Raw genomic sequence first — 9,644 nt, forward strand, 5'->3', positions numbered from 1 at the left:
GGGGGTTGAGAAAATTTTCCACAAACAAACCCAAAAAAAGGCGGGGGCTTTGGAAAAATTTTTTTTTTTTTTTTTTTTTTTTTTTTTTTTTTTTTTTTTGGACAAATGAGTCAAAAACTGAATTATTTGAACAACAACGTGGCAGACATGTTTGGTAAAAAAAATATATATGATTCATACAATTGAAAGAACCTCAGCAACTGGTTTGGGGATCTTTTTCTAGAGCAGAACCTGTATCAGAGGGTGTTTAACGAAAAAAAAAAAATCCAACCAACTGTAAAAATGTAAATAAATACAGCTGAAGTGTAACTGAACCCTGCAACATGACAAAACACACTAGTAAATCTGCCAGGGATTGGCTGAGAAATCAGGAATGGAAAGTCCTGATCTTAATCTCACTGAGATGCTTTGGGATACTTTTCAAACATCTCACAGCTGACCGTGAGTAAAGAGGCACATCTGAGACAAGTAGAAGGCTACGAGAAGCGTCTCGATGATGTTATTTCAGGCAAACTGGCATACCATTATTTGACAATCGAGATCTGCTTAATGATTAAATCTGGGTTCATTTTTAGAGGGAAGCTGTAATGAAATCACTTTTTTTCTCAAAGGTAAAAAAGAGATCGATAAGTAAACATTTCCTAATAAAGATGTAAATATTTGATGGGGTGTTCTTTTTTTTTTTTGGACTGTTTTGTGCCCTCCAGCGTGGAGTTTCCCCTGGTTTTCTAAACTCTGCAGCATTTACTCTCAGACGAACCCTCCTGACTTTTCCAGCCATCTTGTCTAGGGTGTGTGAGTCGGTCCGTGCAGCGTATAAGTCAACCGCCATCTTGTTTAGAATGCATGCGTGTGTGTTTGGCGTCGGTCGGGATGTGTGCTTGTTCCAGCGTGAGCACTGTCCGAGAAGCCGGCGCTGCTGTAAAGCTGCTCGTCCCATTGCAGCCAATGTCAACAGCAGAGCGCATAACTTCCCATGAGCCTTTTCCCCTAGAAGGTAACGGGAAGGCTGCTCAGTTCGTTCGGATCCATACGACCGAGTGTGTGTTTTTACGCTCATTTGTCAGTGTCTCTGTGGGGAGAGTGTGTTGTAGCGCCCATGGGTGTGTGTTTTAGTTTATTATTTGTTTCCCTGTGTGTATTTGTTTGCCGATGAGGACATTTTTTGGCTGCTGAGGTTATTTTCTCTGCTGACACTTTGGGAACGTGTCTTAAAGGGCAGTTTAAAGACTTTAAACATGCTTCCAGGGTTCATTTCTATCCTGGAGAGTCCTCATACACTCAGAAATGTGTGCGTGTGTTTTTGCATGCTTGCTGCTGTCTTGCTGATTTGTTCTCATTGGCAGCGTTTTCTTCACGCTGCTTTTGTGTGTGTGTGTGTGTGTGTGTGGTGGTTTGAATGCACGTGCACTCACAGCATGAAGTCTCACACACCACCACGGTGACGGTACACTCTGCAGTATATGTCCAGCGTGTGTGTGCAGCAGCAGCAGCAGCTCGCACCAGCGCAGGTACTGAATGTGTGTGTCAGTGTGTTTTAGCAGAGCGCAGTAGAGCAGAGTGGCGGGTCTAATGCGATTACGTCCCTTGTCTCCGTGCAGAACTGATAAGGTATTAGAGGGCGGGCCGTGATGAGATTTAAATTAATTCAGCCTCCATTCAAATTCACCATGAGATGAGCTGCTCCATTATTTTGGCCTTCCAGCCCAACTCTCTCCCCCTCCTCCTTTCATCCCTTCATCCTTTCTGTCTCTCCTCTTGTCTCCTGTCATCCTCTTCTTTCTTTTGCTGCTCTTATTCTTCAGCTCGTGACAAACCTACTTCCTTCTTCCAACAAATCCTCTTCTTTTTCTAATTCTCTCTCCAGTCATTTTCTTTTCATCAATCCTGTTCTTGGATTATTATTCATTTGTCACTTATCCTTTACCTACTCTTTCAGTCTTTAATTTCTCTCTTTTTTTCCCCTCTTCTGTCATGACCACCTCTTCTGCTGTTTCTGCGTTCATATCCGACCACTCCCTCAAATCTCTTGTGTTTTTTTTTTTCATTCCTTCTTTTTTTTTCAATTCCTTCCAGTTGATTATTATAGTGCCAACACAACAAAAGCCAGACTGAGACAAATTCATATCCATTTACATAGATTCCAATTGGGCGGAGTTAAATTCACATCAGTCTATTCTTTTCCGATACATTCCAATGATATAGTCAGAAATAGAACCAGCATGATCAAATTCATAGTGTTTTTTGATTGGTTTAGTTGATCATTAAATGCCAGTTGGAAAAAAGTTTTTACCTAAACGAAGTCCAGTCAGTTGCATCAAGTCATGGACTTGCGAGCCAATGACTCGAGTCAACGACTTGATTGTATTAATCAAGGATGCTCGATTGAGACAGTGGAAAGGAATGACTTCCTTTTAACTGTAATCCTCCAGCTGAACCAGGTTAAGAATTAATGACTGTCTTCCAAAACCAACTGGAAATTTACAAAACAGGAAAAAGAAACAAAACTACAAGAGCAGGAATACTTTCTAAGGAAAGAGACAGAAACTAAACGCAAACTGTCCTTTCCCCCACAGCAACGTCTGCTCAGTGGACGGAGAGTTGTCATTCCATTTACAGCCTCTGCATTTGATTTTAGTTGATGCATCCCTGGGCAAGGCACTTAACCCAAAGTTGCCTACATGTTTGTGTATCTTTGCATAAATATGTGTAGAATTTGTTCAAACAAAAATCTCTGGGTGGTTGGTATGACTAGGAAAGTGCTTTTTATGTTTAATTCTCTCAGTGTTTACCTTCTGTGTAAAGAGAAGCTAAGAAAAAGCAAATGCCAGCCCTGTCAGTGACTTCATCTGGGGAGGACAGCTAAACCCTCAGTCAGGAGTATGGGAAAGAAACAACATAAGTGCATATACTTGGAATAGCTTTATGGAAGACTCATTCCAAAGCAGAGACAGCTAAACACAGAAACATGGGATCAGGAATAGCTTCAGTGGAAAAGAAAAACAAATTATGGTAGCAGTTAGAGTAGTAGGAGAAGCAAAGAGAGGAAAAGCAGTCAGTAGCTGCTTCTCTATTATAAATGTGCACAAAATGCTCTGCTGAATAAAATCACACATGAATAAGTCTGTTCACATGGTAATTCATTTTAAAAACATGCTTTTTTTTTAACCGGCACATTTTCATTAAGCAAATTTATTTTTGAAATGTGAAATTGCACAATTGTATGGCCAGTGGGAACACAGCTACTATGTCCTTCAGCTGCACAACTACAGAGAAAGTTGAGGATAACCTACAATAATCTGACAGAACGTTTTACGCCACGTCTGAAATCTAGACAAGATGTCTGATGGAATCAAACTGGTAGCTGGTTCCCAGTGGGAACCGTCTGATAACTGAGAGATCTGCTTCCAATTCTGCTTTTAGAAACAAGGTACCACCAGTAAACCTGGAGTCTGAGAATAACTTACTTTCCAAAACAAGCATAAGCATTCATTCACAACTTTATGTGTGAGAAATTTCAAGTTGGATGTAAAAATAGAGAGAGTTAAAGAAACTGACCTGTATCATTTTTAAATCATTTAAAGTATTTTTACCATTTTTCCTGGGTTCCTAATTGAGATCATCCAGCCTAGAAATAAAACGCATTGACTACTTTTACTGCATTGCTTTCAGACAGGATAGTTCCAACTTCTGCTACGTTTTTCTGATGAAAGAAAGATGTTGTTATGTTTCAGCCAATTATTTCCTTCGCCTCATTTGTTCTTTCTTTTAGCTTGGCTCACCCAGTTCTGGTAACTTCACTCCAAGGTTTTCTGAATTTTCTACAACTAAATCCTTTTTTCTCAACACATTCCCCATTTTTTTTCCAAACTGCATTATCATTTCTGTCTGTTACTTTAGTAAATTGTTACTTCTGGGGATGCCAACACCCCCAGAAGCAACAAGTTCTTCCACTGATAGCACCACAGGTCGAGGTGAGACATTCTCACATTCACCTAAAAAAAGAAAAACTTCTTATTTTTTATTTATTTTTTTTTGACCAGCCTTTTGTCATTTTCTAGTCTAGATTGGCTAATTAAGCTATGGAAAACACAATTAAGCTGCTGCAATGCCCAACCCTAATTTGAAGGTAGATTTCAAAAGAGGAAAATATCCTTCACACCACAAATAAATGTTTACTCTTTATGTCTTCAGGCTTCTGTATCCAATTACCGTTAAAATATGTTTGAATATCAGAGTCTCCATATATAGTTTTTCCTGCAGACAATTTGCACGCGGTCTGAACTTCCATTACTTCTTTTTGTGCTTGGGTACAAATTTTTGTCATGCTCATGAACAATGACAGAGGACAGGCTGTGGACTCTTTCAGATGAGAGCAGGTGACAAAATTTAAATCACACCATCCCTCAGCAAGTCTTGCACACAGACATACAAGGACATCGTAATTGGTCCTTTCGTGTCTCTGAAGCGTAATGATGTCAAAAGGTTGTGCTTATTTGACATGTTTCTGCTGGACAGGTGCTTCACCCTCCTTGTACTTTAATCTTCAATGTCTGAATCTTTTCTCGTGTTTTTATTTCTCACTTATTTTTCTTTAGAAATCCGTCTCGAGTTTCCAGCCTAATTTGCTTGTTTCCTTTCTAAAGATTTTCCTCCTCCCATTTCTGTATCAGTCTCCTCCAATCCTTGTTTTTGTCTTTTCACCTTCCCGTTTTTCCTCTTTCAGCATCCTGCCGTTATTTCCTTTCCACACTTCCAAATTTCCTTACTGAATCCTTTTCTTTACTCACCTTCAAACTTAATTAGGTTCCCCTTCCTTCTCTCCTGATTGCATATTTTATTTCCCACTTCTGTTTTTGCTCCTCTAAGATCCTCACCCTGTTCCTCCCTTCTTTTCTCTTCACCTTCCTTCTTCATCTTTTTTTTTTCGCCTGCTCTTTTCTGACTTCCTTCCGTTCTTGACTCCCTCCCTTCTTCCCCTCTTGCCACAGAGACCCCTACCATCTACTCCACCCTTTCTCTCCCTCCTTCCACTGGTGTAGCGCTTCTTTAACAAAACATTTAACCAAATGGAGTGAAGCTTAACCTATCAGAACGGGCGGCTTAACGGGTGTGTATGTGTGTGTGTGAGCATCGCTGTGTGCTCCCCGTTGCTTGTGCATGCATATTAATATGTGCGTGCTCGTGTTTCTCAGCGCCTCTTCGATTTGAGTGTGTGATTAAGCCGAGCCACCATTCAGGGCCGTCCTCTGCTGCGTGCAGCCTGCTGTTTTCAGCCAAAATTTTTCCAAAAAACACTCTGTAAATAAAGCCAGTTGCTGAATCTCGGCAGCAGCCTGAGATGGCGTTTTGCGTTAGCGGTTCTTTGCTCGGTTGATGATCTTCAGCCGTCTAAGAAATTTTAAAACACAGAATTACTTTTTGTTTCATTTGATGAATCTTGATAATATGCTTTAGATTTTTTTTTTTTAGTGAAGCTGCTCTCTTACAGGTGACGGGCTCTGCAAGAAAATGAGACAAAGCCGAGCGTCAGCCACCAAACCTTTGACCCTCCCTCATGTTTCCTGTCATTTCTAGCTCAGAATTCATTCATTCTCCCCAAATTTCTGCTAAACTCGGTGCTGCAGACACAGAACGGTTGGCTTCAGCAATTAATAAATGACACCATTTGCATATTCACAATCGATTTATTTTGATTAAAATAGCGGCAGCAGGCTCAGATGGCAAGAGCACACAGAAGGAAATCAAACTTCCAACCCAGAGCGGCTGGAGCGCCCAAATTTTTGGCAGCGGAGAGCCGAAGTCTTCACATCATCAGCACAGACACCTGGAAATCAAACATTTCTAGAGCAGGTTAATGCGCTCATTATGTAGCAGGAGAACACCAGGTACCTCTGATTTTCCCCAGACGTGAATACATAGTGTACTTTCAGCAAATTTTAACCTCATTAACCTGAACCCTACGGGTCTCCTGCCTGGAGAAATGACAAATGTGCCTTAATTGCATTCTGTTATTTATTTATTTTATGGAAAAGGTGACAAAAAGATGCATGGAGGTGGTTTGGCAGAATTTTCTATTAATGTGGAAAAACAAAACGTGTCCAGGGATTAAATATTTTACTTTAACCATGACTGAACAGAACATCTAAAGCACACATTAACAATAAAAGCTGACTTTTAAAAAAATTCTAATTCAATTCAAAATTCAGACACATGATTTAAAAAAAAAAAAAAACTCTCTCTCTCTCTCTCTCTCTCTCTCTCTCTCTCTCTCTCTATATATATATATATATATATATATATATAAAATATGTGTGTACACATTTGCATCAACATTGAATGTAAGCAATTATGCTATATTTAGTTTAAACAGAAAACAGCTGATGGAACAAAGGAGAGTACCGACTGTTTTATGTTTTCATGATGGTGATTTTGCAGTCGGTTTCTTTCTTTGTGATAAAAAATAAGTGCCTCAAATAATGAGATAAAACTTAGTCTTTGCAGTCAAACGTGTTTTATCTGTAATTAGTATGTAGTTATGAAGTTTGCAACACAAAAACCATAACAATTTTAGGATTTTTCTATGTATCTACATGTGGAGTATTAAGGAAAATATAATAAAACTGTAGAATAAAGTCCTCTCTACTTGTATAACTAATTTGATTAAAATATATATATATATTGCTCAAAAATAACTTTTCATATTATTTTTGTGTGTTTATGTCTAGGCATTATTCACATTTATCCATTTGGGACAAACCTGACCTTCATATTTCAAATGGCTGAAACTCCTCAGTTCTTCAACATTCAGTCTTCAGTGAGGGATCAAATGATCGCTGATACTCAGGAATCCTCTGTTAGCCACTCATAGTATGACTGAAGTAGAATTATTTTCATGTAAACACAATAAAATAGTAAATTACCTTGCAAGGTAACAGGATAAAGCATAACTTTGGAAGCATAACCAGCTGGTTATGCTGGTTAAGCAGCATAACCAGCTACATAAGGCTACTGTTTTTAAAAGTAGCCTTCTAGCTCTACTTTTAAAAACAGCGTAACTTTAAGAAGAGACAGATGGACGATGCTCTGTTTTTTCCATGCAATGACCTTCCAAACATATGATCTCATCTTTCTCGTAAGCAAGACAAAGGTTTAAGAGCAGCCGCTAGCAACAGGTGGGGGAAGGGAGGCTGTGCGGTTATCCTATCCCTCATCCAGCTGAAGGAAAAAAAAAAACTGTCACACGTCTTTCTCATTAACGTGACTTTAAACCTAACGTCAGGTGATAATAGTTATCTTTACTAACTCTAAGGATTCCCTGATCCAGGTAACTGGTGAGCTGAATGTTTGCAATGTTGCTGCTATTTTTAATGTATTAATTGCAAAAAAAAAAAAAGAGAGATAAAAAATATTTGGCCTGCGGATGAGTTTAACGACCCTCGATGGCTACACATGTTCTAAAATGAAGTGGCTGAGATGCTGAAGCTGACACACAGTTGTGGGAAAGTGTGATGATGGGGAAAAAAAAAGGAAATGAGTGGGGAAATGTGATTTAGTCGCAACCAATATCATTATCACTGTTTTCAACAATAAAACCACAATCACATTTTTCTTAATGTTTCGCAGCCCTAAATGTGAGTTATAGCTTACACTGCTGTGCAATTAATCAATGAGCAAAAGATCTTTCAACATATCTGGCTTGACCTTCTATTCCTCTATAAAGTTATTTCTCAACGTTCTCGGAGGCGGTCCACAGTTTTCTAACACCTCATTTGGTACTTACAGTGTTGATGGAGAGTATGAGTTGCTATGAAGTCCAAAGCGTATGGCTTTCATTTTTTTGGATTACATTTAGTTTCAAAAGGTTATCCATAACCCTAGTTTTCATATTGCTCATTCATATATATATATATATATATATATATATATATATATATACAGGTAAAATATCCCTCTACACAATAGGATGCCTCTTCATGAGGCTGATGCTCCATCAGTTGTCGTGAAGTTATTTTCGTTAAACTCATTTGGTATTCTTGATAAAATTTTAATAAAGTGTTATGTAATGCTGCAGACAGGCTTCATAGGCTTTTGGGGGACGCATCTTAAGAAACAGAAATATAATCTAATGTATTGGAGTAAAAGGATGCTATAACGATTGCTGTAAATATGAATTGTTTTGAAATACTTCAGTTTTTGTGTTTTTTGGGGGGGGGGTTGCACGTTGCTCCATTTAGGTTTGTCAACAGAAAATATCCCCACCCACCTACAAATAATGGGAGGTTCCTAGCTGTAAAAAGTTGTCAGGCATTTAAATCCAGCTTCAGGTCGTTTCAGCTCATCAAAGCTGCTGTAGTGGAACCATCAAACCAACAGTTCCGCTCACAGATGTGTCCACACATCTGGCACGTTTCATTAGCTGGAAATGAAGAGACTAATACGTTTCTGTTTACTTTAAAATCAGGCCAGAAGGTGACATTTAAAAACCACCTGCTCCGAATCTTTATTTATCTCCAGGTTTCTCTGTCACCTATTGTCGTGTACAGGTCAGTTTTTACTACAGAGAAGGGGAAGTCTGTGCAAAACCTCTGTTGAGTTGAATCTTTCCCGGCCGCCTTAGAAGTTCTCTACTTTAAAACTCCGTTATCTGTTTGTCCACAGCTGCTGAGCTCAGTATGCAATCAACATGAGAATGCTTTTGGACCCTGCTTGTAATTTTCGTTGGTAGAGTTAATTTCTAGTTTTTATAGAGACGTGAAGGGTTCCAGCTGTGAGCTGTGAGTGTTTCCTCTGGTTTGACAACATTTTTTAAAGGTTAACAGCTGTTTTTGTACAAAGCGACTAAATCACTGACTGTTTTAAAGAACGTATGCGAAACAGAGATGGGATATGTTAATGTGGTGGAGCTGAGATAATTAGTGCATTATCTGGAAAAGACATGTAAATGTCCTCCATCCAGAGTGTCATTGTGATTATTTGTTGTCTTGTCTTTGTATGTGTTGAGTGGAGTGGGAAAGTCTTAGTGAACGGATCAGATTAAATGAAAATAAACCTACTTTTGAGGCAGTAATGTTGTTGTAGGGGGTCAAAGTGTAAATTCAGTGCACTTAAAAACAAAAGAAAACAAATGAAAAAGCCAGTAATAATCATAAACATATTAATCAAACACAAACGCACATAAAATCAAGATAATCATAACAAATGATAAAAAATCCGCCCAACTAATATAAATGAGCCAGTAGCCTAAAACTTTGGAAACATGGAAAAAGTTTTGAGTTGGGTTTTGGTTTATTCAGACATTAACTTGAAGAAATTGCAGGTCTGTTTGAAATGTATTCAACAAGCATTAAGAGGGAGAAAGGTCATTTAAACTTTTTAAAATGGTAAGAAGTTGTTGTAAAATGAATTAGTTATGAAGAATAAGTAGACCTTTGATACTCCAGATGATAGAATGCTGTTTTTTTTATTTTATTTTTCTTCAACTTTGGAAAATCATGGCCATTTTCTACTTTTCAAAGAATAAGCCAGTGTAAAAAAAAAAAAAAAAAAAAAAAAAAAAAAAAAAAAAAAAAAAAAACCCCAATTTTTTTTTAAAAAGTTTTTAAAATTTCCCAAAAATTTTTTTTTAAAAAAAGAAAGAGAAA

At 38.1% G+C, this 9,644-nt stretch overlaps 1 protein-coding gene across 2 annotated transcripts in view; it reads left to right on the forward strand.

The window, feature by feature from the left end:
* LOC106950493 (zinc fingers and homeoboxes protein 2-like) overlaps positions 1-9,644 on the forward strand; it is a 154,602-nt gene that overhangs the window by 92,367 nt on the left and 52,591 nt on the right. The gene's annotated exons all lie outside the window — the stretch shown is intronic.

This window comes from Poecilia latipinna, unplaced genomic scaffold (genome assembly GCF_001443285.1).
Source record: "Poecilia latipinna isolate Pla-1442-1.1 unplaced genomic scaffold, P_latipinna-1.0 Scaffold403, whole genome shotgun sequence".
NCBI classification, from domain to species: Eukaryota; Metazoa; Chordata; class Actinopteri; order Cyprinodontiformes; family Poeciliidae; genus Poecilia; species Poecilia latipinna.